The sequence below is a fragment of the Haliotis rubra genome, unplaced genomic scaffold (genome assembly GCF_003918875.1).
Source record: "Haliotis rubra isolate DU_JTF1 unplaced genomic scaffold, ASM391887v1 Scf78, whole genome shotgun sequence".
Classification (NCBI taxonomy): domain Eukaryota; kingdom Metazoa; phylum Mollusca; class Gastropoda; order Lepetellida; family Haliotidae; genus Haliotis; species Haliotis rubra.
This window is the reverse complement of record NW_025767501.1, coordinates 1,697,601-1,713,180: the sequence shown is the minus strand read 5'-3', so window position 1 is coordinate 1,713,180 and position 15,580 is coordinate 1,697,601. Positions and strand designations below refer to the sequence as shown.

Below are 15,580 nucleotides of genomic sequence, written 5' to 3'. Positions count from 1 at the left end.
AAACTCCAGCATACTGAACACATATTCAGGCTTGTGATTTATTCCCTGTAACATACAGTTAGTAACATGAATTGAAAGAAAAATCTAAATTAATGAAGACCTCACGAAAACTATCATTGTTTGCTATCAAATCGATTTTATTGACTCTGAACTGACTTCTGAGGGTCACCCATAAAACTTGCGTCAAGCTTGACTCATACGATAATATTTTGAGAGTCTTTAACAAAATTGTTGCGTCAAATACGCAGGAATCCTGCGTCATGTAAAACCCTGCCATCAGTCTCTCTTCACCCTGTCACAGAAAGCCTTTACAGAACAAGTCCTGGTCAAAGCTGTGAGTATCCCTGGATGCAGTCTGAGGCCTACTGACACAATGTTTGTTGTCCACCACTCAAGGAGTGGTCAATATCAATGTACAGATGGAGTATACACACGGAACATCCACACCACACCCTGGAACACATCAGAAGGAAGATCAATGTAGAACTCCTTATCAATAACCGATTCCGGCAGGAAATGAATGATGTGTGTATCCTATTTGCTCCATTCCCTAAATGAAAGTCAGCCTTTCCAGATCATCTCCCCTTGGCCAAAGGTATAAACGTTTAAGATCTCTGATGCATTAAGGCATTCTTATGACATTATTCTGGCACAACTTGACATAACTGAAATACTTCTAAACATGGTGTTTAACCCAACTCACTCACTCCAACTCAAGGTACCAGTGTAGCTATAGCAGTAGCCATCCAATCTGGTGTCCCCCACCGTGATGTTGCTGGACTTTTGCTAAAAGTGGTGTAAAACTACACTCATTTACTCACTCACTAACTCACTAATTTGTTGCCTGTTTTGACAAACATGGCATACGGTGGATATATTCGTACCCAGAAATACCAGCCCTGAAACAAAGTGAACAAAGCACTCTGGTCATGACAAAAGATAAGGCATGGAAGTTCTCAAGTCCAGGACTGATATCACTTTCTGTAGAGCTGATGAACGATACGATCCTGGCGATGACCCACTGGTCTGTAGAAATCCATTTCATGTGGTGATTAATGACTCCTTCCCTACAGATGTCCTTCAATCAATACACGTAATACCCAGCATATCTTAAAGCTTGCAAATGACTTACCACTTTTCACCCAAAAAAGCTTGGCATTTCTCATCAGACGGTAGATTTTATTCCACTCACATTGACTCCAATACCAACTCCTAATGCATTGTTTAAAAGCCTGAATCATGACTACACACATACCATGTCTGTGCTTATTACAACATCCACACATTGTCTCCTCCTGATGATGGAATTACTGCTCTCAAGTATGTCTCACAACCCGGGCATACATTCTTAAAGAGCAGCCTGTTTGAAATGGAAAACCTTTTAGTTGTACAGAAGCAATTCCATTGTCTTCTTCCTGATATTAGATGGAGTGGCTCAATCAGTGAATGGGATTTAATGCATCAAGCGGCTATACCTCAGCTGTACACAGCAACCTGAATGAAACACCGTCTGAAGGACCTCCCATGATCATCAGTCAGCAGACACTGCAAGGGAGCAGTTTCATCTCCATCTGTCATCAGGTTCTCACCCACATCCACAACTAACTATCCACATTTTTAGGATGAAACATGGGGACATGGTCTGAACATGGACTTGGACATAGTTCTGCATTAATGTTACTAACAAAAACTAAATCTGAATTCCTTACCTTTAGTTGCTAAATAAGCTGCATATAATTATAAATATGTATATATAAAAAATCATGGATCATTTGTATATTTGTTATTAACTCTTTCAACACCAGTCAACCAGAGGCATTTACTGCCATGACACCGAGTTCCCAGAGACTCTAAGGTCATAAATGAAGCCAATGTTTATGAAGGAAATTATAAGCTTTTAAAACGTTATTACTACTACATCTCATACACCATTTAAAAGATCTAATCCCACTGTTGATAAATATGAAGTTTATTTTTATAATATTATTCAAATAATACAACTACAACTTAAATAAATTTATTTTTTAATGAAAATGCAAGTTTACATTTATAATGTCCAGATAAACCACGAAAGAAGCAAAAACTATAGCGATTTTTTTCCATTTGTGACATGTCATAACATGCCCGTGACTTTTTCTTTTATATTTTCATTTTTACGTAATCAGAAAATTATTATAAAAAGATTTCTTAAATAATATGTATGGTCGCCTATTTCCCGATATCAGTGGCTTTTCGCTCGGTAACATGACATAACAACGGAAAATACCTCCGTTTTCGAAGCTTTGTATGAATAACATGCGAGGCTAATCGCTTGATGTCGGGCATCGTTCGAAAGCTCTGAACATCAACAATATCACTATATCCTTGCCAAGAGTATTTTCACACTTGTAAGAAGCGATTTTATTGGATAAAGATTGGTTTCTAATGACGCTTTTTCGCCACAGTCTGCTATAAGGGTCGTGATTGGTCAAAAACAGACATGTGACCTAAGGCAGCCAATCCTATTACGGCAATGGATACCGTCCTCGTAAACGAAAACCTTTAGATTTAGACAAAAGTTTTAGGTAAAATAATGCTATTCTGAACATATTAAGCAAGAAATCGCTACCTATACGTAAATTATGGGATTTATTTGACGTATCGTGCTAGGTTATGACCTGTGACAAAAATGCTTCATGCATATATTTTCGCATTAAACATCGTGTCCGAGCATGAAGATTGAGGCGGCGAGAGCCGAGATGTCACTTGTCAGTGACTTGACTTGCATTAAATGATCGCACAAAAAGATGGCAATAGTAATTTTATATGTACGTTTGACAACTTTTATGAATGCTGTTGTTGATTTTATTCATTAGTTTATTCAATTTATTTAATGATTTCCTCGAAACATCGTTACTTTGCTCTTTGACAATGTTATTGTGGACCCGCTGCCGAAGCATGTGTCCAAGAATCGTTGCTTTCAATAACACTGCGAAAAATAGTTTATAATTTTAATTCTGCCGATAATATATGATCAACTGAAATTTAATAAGTGTTTTCAGACATTGTGAATGTGATGGATTTAATACATGAATCATAAGTCAGGTAAGTTCCTAAAATTATGTCTGATTTTGACGTGACTACTGCCTGGCCGATTAATCGGCCTCCGGTGTCTGGGGACTCATAACGTTGTGGCCGCTTAAGCGGCCTGCGGTGTTGAATTGGTTAATGGCATAGGGACCAGCAATATGATAGTGGTTCGCTCGTCATGCTGAAGACCCGGGTTCGATTCCCCACATGGGTACAATGTGTGAAGCCCATTTCTGGTGTTCCCCGCCATGATTTGGCTTGAATATTGCTAAAAGCCATACTCGCTCACCCACTCTAGGACAGTCAAAGATCTGGAAATTTGCATTATCATAGGGAATTTGTACCTGTTCTCTCTTTCTTTTTAAAGAAGTTCATTCAAACTCCTGGTCTAAGTCCCATACACAATACAGTGAATATAGTGTGTATCACAAAACAATATGAGAGCATGAACGGTCAATGTTTCTGCATACAAGTTAATGATGTTCCAGACATCTGGGGAAGATAACCAAGTGTAGACCAGGCAACTAATGAAAGGCTCTGTGACTGGGCCACACAACTAGCTATGTCACCTTAGTTCACTCCGGCAGCAAGCAGCAGTTCACAAAGTCAGCACTTGAATCCCAGTGGGCCTTTTACAAAGTTACCATAGTGATATTATTATGAATCAGAATGCGCAACAATTCACTGAGCATGAGATGCATTGCGATACTTCACTACATGATTACTGTATTTGTAGGTCATTTATGGATACAACACAGTACAAGCATAACAAAAAGCTTTAGGGGTCAGGAATATGTTTGGGGGTATTTTTATGATAGTGTGTGCTCCATCGTCACTACAAAAAATTATCCCGAACATTTCTTGTTCAGTATATAAGGGTGAACTACAAAACTGTAAAATACCATATCCCATAATTGACTTGTACACGACAGAGTTTCAAGCCACTGTTTCACCAAAAAACAATGAACAGTACCAAAAGTTTTTCAGTTAGGCTGCAATCTATTTTTTTATGAAAAAGAGTTTCCTCCACATGTCATATGTCGTGTATTCATGGGTGTACCATTCCATCCAGACTTGTATTGTAACCAGATGTATCCTGACAGCCCCAGCCAGATCCCTTCTACAATCAACATACCCACTGGACTACACATACAGTTCTAATATTTACAAATGTCTACATGTGTCTTCTGCACTCAGGGCTCCAGATAATTTTTCATGATCAGGAGTACGTACTCCTTATTTTTTCAATATAGGTGTACTAGAAAACAATAAGTGTACACAGTGTATGAAATAAGGCCCGTCCGACTGCCTGAGACGGTCTAGATTTCAGACGGACGGTCTAAATTTACAGTTAGTAAATTCACCATATTTGGTCTGGTTAAATCCATTTTGGGCTGGTAGCATTTTGAAGTTACCAGCCCTGATGTCTGGCTGGACTTTTGGTTTATGTCATACACTGGTGTACATTTAGAGTACTGAGTGGAATTTAATGGAGTATCAGTAATCTTGTGTTTCGTTTATGCACCACAACATTGCTACTCTTGTGTAAACAGGTCAATGAACAATAAGACAATACTTTTTCAGATAAATACGTCTATAAATGATTCTAAGACCGTACACCATTGCTGTGTTACGTATCTGCTACCTTTTCTAAATTATTTCCTACCGTATCGTGCTTATTTTATATCCGTATATACGCCGATACAGCCCTTATCTGGAGCCCTGTGTACTATAATTGATGCATCACAACTTCAGGACCAGCAAAAAGTGATCACTACAAGATAAACACTCCACCAAAAGAAATGTCCCCATCAATCCATCAATTACTTGTTCTCAAGTGGTGTGAGGTCACCTTCAGCCATGTCCAGATAATTCTGGGCCCTTGCGACTTGACCTGGGTCAGCCATCTTGCTTCAGTAATGGAAGACATGACTTTGTATGACACAGAGGCCAGAGAGAACATGTGTCTGTCACCTACGCTTTGTACGTAATGAATAACGGTGTCAGACCAATACAAACCACTGACAGAACCTTTCTATTGCTTCACCATATTACGGAAGGAACCTGATTAATGCTAGATCGTTATTTCTGCTTCCGTTAACATCCAGCACGCCAAACACAGGGAAAATGACTCATTTTTTAGACCTTGGACGAATAATAAAACAGACACAAACAATCAAAGCTACAATGTTTTCACTTTCATATGTCCCTTAACACTTAGAAATGTGCTGGAAGTGTGTAATATGAGCCAACTAAAAAAAATGATTTTGAAGAAAAATGTTACCAGAAAAACATTTTTGCTTATTCTAATAGCAATGGTTTTACGACCAAAAACCACATCCTAAACTTACAATGCTTTCAATCCCATTCACTGAAACCATACATTTTACATGGACTTCCTCTACGTCATTGTCCTTCAATACTTCCTTCCTGAATACCCGGTATATATATCCTGCCTCAAGCACATTCAAAATTGTACAGATCTTGAGCATTTGTTAAAAATGATTAAAGAAATACATTAGTTGTTTAAATTCAGAACAATGAAGGAAAAAATGAGCCCCAAAGCATGCAACTGGTATAATGATAAACAACGATACACAGTTCATATAATGGCCATTAATCAAATTGAACATCCCTGAGGGATACTACTATTCATTATTAAAATACACATTCATACTGACCACTTTATAAACTACAAAACAGTCAGTGTTATCGATACAGGAGTAGTTTCCCAACAAAACACTGACTATGGACCTAACATTTCCTAACCCACAAGACAAACCAATTCATGAATATTTTACTGATGAAGACTCAACACAATTTGTATTTATGCTTGTTTGATATCCTAATTACTTTAAAGCCAATGTGTTTACTTGACTGAATGGCACTTGTTCACCTCTATTCAACAACCTGCCTCATGTCCAGATAAGCCACATTATGCACCCATCTATATGATGTATTATGGTGTACCTTTGACAAAAACCAGACTCAAAATAAAATTATTGATAAGATATTGACGTTTTGGATGTCAGATAAATTGATTAACAGAAAAACTACATCATCACAATAATACCCTACAATCAGGGTAGGACAAACTGCAGCAGCAGAAGCAGCCTGGCCTCCATTATGGTACATATCTGTTGTGAACTGGGCAGAACTGGGATGTCTGAATATAGACATATTGAATGTATTGATGCCTCCCAATCTGACACCTGCCTATATCATCTATAATACACAAAACAAATACTCATCAACTGAATGTTATTTGTGTTGATTATCAAATTTCAAAAAATATTCAGGAAATGTTAAAATACCACCATTGATAGGTATTACCTTATAGCCTCCCAGAAAACAATATGCTCCATCTAAAATTATAACACCGTAAGATAATGATTAGATTAAGCCTGACTTAAACTATCAACTGATCAACATAATCTGTTTCCTTCCAACAACCTATACCATGTCAGGTGATGATATGTCAAATGTCACACCAAAACACCATAGTTGTAGTATCCCGCTGCAGATCCATGTATATCTGTACAGAACATGCACCTTTAGATGCTGCCCACTTACTTTACATGACAGTTGAGCATTCTCAAGCTAAGCTTATCAATCAATACAGGAATGCTTACCTAACAACAACAAAAGAACTCACCCATCCCGTCTTTTTGTCGAGGTTATATAATTCTTACACAGTTTAAAGTCAGTGGCTGACCTGCTACTTTGGTCACTCTCAAGCAGTTCAAAAGTCCAGTAGTTTTACTCACCAGTTAGTGTGGGTGAGTCGGGTTTTAGACCACCTTTAGCAACAGTCCAGTAGTTTTACTCACCAGTTAGTGTGGGTGAGTCGGGTTTTAGACCACCTTTAGCAACAGTCCAGTAGTTTTACTCACCAGTTAGTGTGGGTGAGTCGGGTTTTAGACCATCTTTAGCAACAGTCCAGTAGTTTTACTCACCAGTTAGTGTGGGTGAGTCGGGTTTTAGACCACCTTTAGCAACAGTCCAGTAAGTATTGCTGCTGGGCTCCACATTCTGTACCCATGGGAGGAATTGAACCCTGGTTTTCAATGTGATCAAGCAAACACTTCAACTACTAGACTACTCCACTGACCCCACAAAGCAATGAGAAGACTCAGTAAGTCTCTCAGATCTTCTGTTGACTGGCTCACTGTTGTGAGAAGGTTAGTCTTCTTTCTGTACTGTAGCATATTGTGTTTATAATTGATTAATCAGTGATTCCGAGTGCTGTATTTATAGATGTATGTAGATGCCATATCTCCATCTTTCAGAGGTCAAGTGGAATTGCTATGGACTACACAATGTGTATACTTATAAGAATCGATACGATGCCAGGTTCCTGTTGTATGAGATTAATCACAAGCCAAACTATGTGTAACTACTGTGTTATTGTAAACCAAGGCAGGCTATAACATGTTGTGTAGGTGTTAATCCATGTACAGTCCTACTGGTACGTGTGTGTAGCAATAAAGGCAAGATACTTTATAGATGACAACTTCTCTATTCTGTTATTTATTGTTACAAGCAATATAATTTTGACATAAATAATATACATAACATGTATAACATGCAATCATAAATGTATGCACAATGAAATGTGCCAGATGTTATAGAAGTGCCGGGCACGTACTACTGATATAGTCGTGTATGTTGATGATCTTGTGGTACCATGTATGTTTACAGGTGTTGCATATCATATTTCCTGTAATTGTCTTATCAGTAGTCTTGACGGATGTGGCATATCTATATGTAAGTCATGAGATATGATCTATATTGTAGGTTCTGAACAGCTAGTGCTGGAAGTAGGAGCAGATAACTCTGGTGTACCATGTGTCTGTCTTGATGTATTTGGTCTATATTAGTGAGTGAGTGAGTTTTGTTTTATTCCACTTTTAGCAATATTCCATCAATATCATGGCGGGGGACACCAGAAATGGGCTTCACACATTGCACCCATGTGGGGAATTGAACCCAGGTTTTCGGCGTGATGAGCGAACACTTTAACCAGTAGGCTACCCACCACCATTTCATATGACATGACATCTCCGCAGGTTTACATTGTTCACCAACTGGTTTAGGGTTTAACGTATGAGGAGGAAATTGTACATTGGTGGATTCATCCCAGGTCAGTAAATATACCATCAGCTCACTAGCTGTAGCCTGGTTGTTTTCATTCTCGAGAAACCAAAATCCTATGCCACTGCAATACTATCTCGTGGCCATCATGACTCCCAGTGTTGGTGAAGGATATGTGCATCACGACACCAGTAGTGCAGATGTTGTAAACAACAATATATTTTCTTTAGCATGATAAAGCTAACTTTGTCACAAGGGGTGAGTGAGTGTGTTTTAGTTTTACGCCGCTTTTAGCAATATGCCATCAATATCACAGCGGGGGACACCAGAAATGGGCTTCACACATTGTACCCATGTGGGGAATTGAACCCAGGTTTTCAGTGTGATGAGCAAACGCTTTAACCACTATCCTACCCCACCACCCTTGTCACAGGGAGATAGACTGATCATGATAAACCTCACAGTGTTCATCACGAGGAACAGTGGGGAATGGAACCCAGGTCTTCAGCTTGACAAGCAAACGCATTAACCACTATCCTACCCCACCACCCTTGTCACAGGGAGATAGACTGATCATGATAAACCTCACAGTGTTCATCACGAGGAACAGTGGGGAATAGAACCCAGGTTTTCAGTGTGATGAGCAAACGCATTAACCACTATCCTACCCCACCACCCTTGTCACAGGGAGATAGACTGATCATGATAAACCTCACAGTGTTCATCACGAGGAACAGTGGGGAATAGAACCCAGGTTTTCAGTGTGATGAGCAAACGCATTAACCACTATCCTACCCCACCACCCTTGTCACAGGGAGATAGACTGATCATGATAACCTCACAGTGTTCATCACGAAGAACAACCGCTCCTAATTAAGTTAACACCTCTCTCCCAGAGAAAACAAATGAGTTGTTTATCAAGCATAAACTTTGATCATGCTTCACTGTAAGGAAACTGAGAGGCACTGTAATTCCATCCATCAGAGTTCGGGTTTGAGGTGTTCATAATTAAAATAACAGCGTTTAAGCTGGCGTTTCCATTTATGACTGGGCTATTTCAATACCACTGTAGTGCATTATTCTCTGCAACTACCTGATCTACACTTATTTCATCCGTAACTCTATTTAGTAAATGCCAAGGAATATTACCCATCATACAATATTGTATCTACCTCATGGAAAACAACAGCACTAAGAACTCACCCTATAAAGTCAGTGAATGAGTTTAGTTTTACGCCTCACTCGGCAATATTCCAGCTATATGGTGGCAGTCTGTAAATAAGTCTGGACCAGACAATCTAGTGATCAACAGCATGAGCATCAATCTAAGCAACTGGGATACGATGACATGTGTCAACCAAGTCAGCGAGCCTGACCACCCAATCCTGTTAGTCACCTCTTATGAACCATGGGTTATTGAAGATCAATTCTAACCCGCATCTTCACGGGTCACCCCCATTAAGAAATACATTGGCACAAAGATAAACCAGGAAACGTCCAGTCAAAGGATATGTCACATAATACACACAGAACACACATAATTGTTAGGCCTTCCCTTCATGAGGGCATTATGTCAATGTCAAGATACTATTTACTGTGGATAAGAATCTATTCTACATTACCAAATTTATAGACTAATCTTTGAGACATTATACAATACGATCAGTCAATGACAAGGAAATGAACCAGAATCTCTTGATATAATACCAAATATGATGAAAATAGATCTTTCTCTTACCAGATTATTAGCCTATACTATACCTTTACTAGAGCTAGACTACATGACCAAGCCCTTCCTAGTTCCAGCATATACTGTGAACTACTGCATGAAACATCTGTGTTAGACTATCATCTGGCTGACATGACTTGATGGAATGGGATCCTGTTGGAAATACCTAAACATCAACAAATATCTAACTATATTTGTACTGACAGTCAACTGTCAAATTTAAAAGTGTTATCTTTCACCAGTTCTTTTCATGATTGCCACCAAAAGCTATCACAGAGTCCTGATTTTGAGCAATGATTAATTTCTATACTGACAGTCTTGTTTGGAAGTCGAAAGAACAAACAAACAGACCTACCATGACATGTCGGTTCAGAATCCAGCTCTCTGATATTTTATATACATCACTTTATCCATAGAATTTTATGCCTTCAATCTGTCCAAAATGGCAACATCCCAAACTGTTCCTGTGTCAGCTTGTATGACAAGCCACATTTGCAATCCCCATAAAGCTATCTGGACTCATCTCAGGGGACCTTCACTATCTTAGAGGCCTGTGAGGGAAATGAGGCTCCATAGGGGAGTCATGGAATGTGCAGTTATAATTGTACTAAGTAAGCCTGCAGGTATTCAGGAGGAAAATAGGGCCCAGGTACCCATGCCTGTCAGAAAGTAGGATTGGTGGCTGATAGTGTGTCTTTCTGTAATGGTGTGGACCAATGGTCATGTCCTCAACCACTTGTTTACCTGACTGATACCTTGACGTGTATGAGCAGGGCCCACGTAGCTGTGATATTACTGACTGAAGTGTAAATCAACACTTACTAATTTATAAAATAACATGATAATGCAACTACACTACGATCAACATAGAATTGAGCCAAGATATAATCACCACAACAAGACTGAATATATTTCAACTTTTGATAGCATTCTACACTTCACATTCATTATTGGTTCTCCTCGGGATCAAAAGAATATTACTAAAGCAACTGTGTAATTCTGGCAAGTCTGAATGAGATTATCAACTTAACATAACACATCTGTTGACACATGGTTTACAACCAGTCTATGTAGTGACATTGGATAAAGTAATCCAATATTACTTCAAAAGCACTGTCTGTCATTTCCAGATTTATTTCACAAACAGACAAAACATGAGACATATAGTTGGGAATATACAGCACTGTTATCTGTACAGTGCATATATGACCTTCAGTATCAGGGCTATAACAGTCCGATCCAAAACCAGCTTCTCAACCAACACAACAGCTGGAAACTAACTTATGCAAAATGTGGCTTTGATCTAAATGCCGACAGAGAGATAACTGTGACTTTTATACACTTGTGTTTTAAACAGATCACATTACATTTTTACAAAGCCAGTATTATTTAATTGCTGATTTACATTTCGGACATAAAATCATGTGAAATGTTTCTGGACCTGTGTAAACGTTGGCTTAATGTCGGCATGTGTTTACTGGGCCCAATGTGATGAGAGGAGAAAGTGTGCACCCTAATAAACTCCAGGACTTCATTCCCCGAAGTGAAGGCACTGCAGGGACTACCATAAACCTATGTTAAAGTACAGGAGTTATGACACTCCTCCCACCAAGGCCACATAAAGGACCAGGATCAAACATCTCCCTGACTGGCGGACACAACACACCCATCACCACCTTGTATTGCTTCTCACCAGATGAGCTTGTGTTAGCATGAGTCTGTCAGATCTGTGGGAGGAAGCCTACAGTGACGAAGATGCTAGACAGTTACCACTTTGGTGAAACCCTTCAGTATGTGTATGATGCTGAGAGAGGAAGGATCTTTGTCAGTTATGGAGTTGTAAACTGACAACGTCCTCTGCAGGACCGTAGGAAGCAACAGGTTAACATACTACATTCAGAAGGAAATATGTCTGGAACAAATGTAATATCTAACCCTGTTCATATTCTCTTTGTAAAATGTGGAGTAATATGGTTGTCACTTCCTGTTTGAAATACACTTTTTTTCACAGTATGGCATGGTCTCCAATACAGAATAATGTTTCACACATCATGGTCTCCAATACAGAATAATGTTTCATCGCATCAAGACATTGTCAAAGTAACACTAGAGGTGGACAAGGCTGATATCAACTTACTGATGGTATGATTTGCTCCAGACAGCTCCATTCAGTAACAACAGACATTGTACCACATACAAGACTAAAAGTGAACTAGGCTGAGTCCAGTATCTACATACTGACAGCTGCCTTCCTGTACATTTAGCAAAGTCGTAAGATCAAAACACCTCCAGTACCAATCATGTACACTGAGTGGGTTGGTGATGTGTGAGTGAGTGAGTTGGGTGTCAGTATTTCAGTATATCATCCTGGCCGCTTAGCTTGGAGAGATTGTAAACTGAATGAGCAGTGTCTTGAACAGTTAGATCATGGTTGGGCAACTTCATATTGAAGGAAACTGCAGTGATGGTACTGAATTGATTTGAAATCACTATCAGTAAATCCTACGTAGGCTAAGGGACACAACTCTGTCCACCCCAAGGGTTTTGTCTTAACTACCTAGAAAAAGATACATTTCAGAACACAAAAGGAATTCTTTTGATTACTTTAAAACTGGACTTATTTTGAAAGTGTAGAAATGCTACTCAGTTGTACAGCAATGTCATCTGATTTCAATAATACCAGACCCATGAAGATCCTGGCTAGAATTAGTCTTCAGCAACCCACGCTTGTCATAAGAGGCCATCGAGTGGTCAGGCTCACTGACTTAATTGACACATGGCATCGTATCCTGATTGCATAGATCGTTGCTCATGCTGTTGATCACTGAATTGTCTGGTCCAGACTTGACAACAACCCCCAATCAATAATACCATAACAAATAATTAACAACATATTCATTTCTTTATATACAATCATGAAGTGAAGTGTATCCTCGTTCTAGTTCCTGAAGTTCTAATAATTCCTGTATCAAGCAAATAATCCAACAATTCTTCCCCTGACCTCTTCTTGCTATTGATACTGCCTAAAAGCTATATTAGCCTACCAAACTAGCAATCACTCCAAGGTAGAAATAGATATAAAATGAAGTAGCAATAATCAATTCATCTCAAGCCAAGCAATAACCCTTCCATATACTGCGTGTGTTTTCAGTTAATCGAAGTACAGACATCTATAGTCTATTATAGAAGCTGAGGTGCCCAACATGGGGTTCATCCTGTCACCAATCTAATCATCCTTCTACATTCTCCAGCCCATCAGTAAAATCAGACTCGGAGGAACAGAGAGTGATGCCTAAAGGTATCTGGGAACTATCAGTATCACAACTATCTACACCCACTTTATCTAGTCACTAATGAAGACATTCCCATAAAACTATCAGATGCTATCTTAAACAAAGGCCAAGAGCTGAGGCTCAACATTGAGGGGCCTCAACTCCGTGAATGATAATTATCTATTTATAGTTTCCCCTCCATAAGGTATTTACTGCTGAAGCCTTAGTAAGAAAGTACTTCTTCAGATAATCATTCTTCATGTCAAATCAAGTTTACTGCATCAAGTGATCTTAAAGAGTTAATATTTTCATCAATGGCAGAACCTTGTGTGAATATGCCACCTGTAACAGTGTCTGAGACCAGCAAAGGAATTTACCATTACTTATCAGTCATAGTTTAGAAATAGTGAAGAAACTAGAGTTTGAAAGCCAGCCTCAGCCTTTGGTTGTGACCTGCCACAAGGTTACTGTACATGTAAGATGCCTCTCATGTGATACCCTTTCCCTATACACGTGTCCAGCATGTGGTTGGCTAGCTTTAAAAGCCGAGTTGGCACTCAACATGCATCTAACAAAATTGATATCGTGATGCATGAACTTGAGGAATTCAATGGGATATTTTCTAACTTGGTCACAATAATATTTGTTCCAGTGGTGTCTTCAAGATACTGGACATTCTTGAGCTGTATCCAAATAATTTGACTACAATCACCACATTTGTCTACTGAAGTGTGTGAAGTGAGTTCCAAGTTTGGGATGATGGGGAAGAGTTCTAGGTGAGCTGAACAGACGATCTCAGGAGATCACATATATGCCCTGTGAGAGTTTGAAAATAAAGCAGACATCAAATCCTGGCAGGCTACACATTTTCGATACAGAAATCAAAAACAGTAGTCAAAATCTGTACAAAAACTGGTTAGCTGAACTGGTGACAAAAGAAAGCATTTCTTATGGTTCCCTTCTCAACAAAACTTTGGATAGAGAAAATCAAACCAAGATAGTTTATTCAACAATTATACCTTTAAACTAAACAATCACATTATTTGTGAAAAGTAAGTTCTAAATATGTCATGAGTTATCAGAAATCCTATAGGACCAATTCTAGTGATCTGAAATCAACCACAAACAGGTCTACATACCATGAATTAAATGATGATGAATAGAGCAGGATTTAGCAAAACCTTATAAACTAAAGCATCTGGTTATACAGAGACCATTAGCTTTGATTTAATACAGACCAAACCACAGAAAGACTGTGATGTATAGAGCAGTCTGTCAGGTCTACCTTTCCATACATACAGCTCCAGCCAAGAATATCCTAGCCATGTTGGGATGTCGTCACTGTCACAGTCACAATACAAGGTATAACTATATATAGACAGGTAATGTATCGCCCTGTATGGACATGTCAACCAATGATATCCACATCATCTACATAGCTGTACATCCACATCATTTCTCTGTACTTACACATAATCTGTCTGTAGTCACATATTTTCTGTTTATCTATCTGTCTCAGTGTTTGCCATGACGCAGAAAACACGCATATTTGACGCACAACTTATCTCAAATACGCAGTGAATTTAGAAGCTTGTGTCATTGTTGACATAATGTTGCTAGGCTGGGTATTAGTAATATACTTTAGTTTAAGTTTGAGTACATATTGTAATTTGTTGTTGTTTAAAACTACTTAGTTTAATATTTGCCAGTTAACTTATCAGTGCTGATTAAATACCTGACCTGCCTTACTTTGTTTTTTGTTGTTATTAAACAATCACAGTTGATGCCTTGATGAAAGTTCCAAACTGAAGTTGACTCCCCCAAAAATGTCCATGACTCCCTCTCAGGACACCAGGGAGTCATGATGACTTCTAAATTTTTATGCCTAGGGCAAACACTGTCTGTCTGTCTGTTTGTCTGTACATCCACATTATCCATCTGTACATGCACATTCCCTTTACCTCCCACAGATCGTATAAATGTGCATAATTACCCCAGCTTCAGCAATGAAATCAGAGATCAAGGCATCAAGTGAAACATCCATCTGTTCATTTCCATTAGTTACAAGCAGGCAGTTTTCCACAAGACAATCGACACAGCTAATAGACTGCTTCACATTACACATTGGTTGATTTATCATCAGTTGTTATTAAAACCAGCTGTCTGACTAGCCTGGAGGCAGTGAGAACCAATACAAGTCACAATACTAGCCACCAGGAACACCAGGACCTGTCCTGGAGTGCCATTATTTGGACGTTGCTCCACAGATGTCAGTACTTGTACTCCGAGTAGTACCGTTTATATGGTTGGGTTTGGTACTGGAGCAGCCTGATACAACTAGTCAAGTCCAGACAGTGGAATCCAGTTGGAAACTCACAACCATTACCACACTTGGTCTCAACAAGACAAAGAAGGA

At 38.9% G+C, this 15,580-nt stretch overlaps 1 protein-coding gene across 3 annotated transcripts in view; it reads right to left on the bottom strand.

The window, feature by feature from the left end:
• Positions 1–15,580, bottom strand: part of LOC124260887 (alpha-(1,6)-fucosyltransferase-like) — a 152,554-nt gene that overhangs the window by 32,103 nt on the left and 104,871 nt on the right. The window lies entirely within an intron of this gene.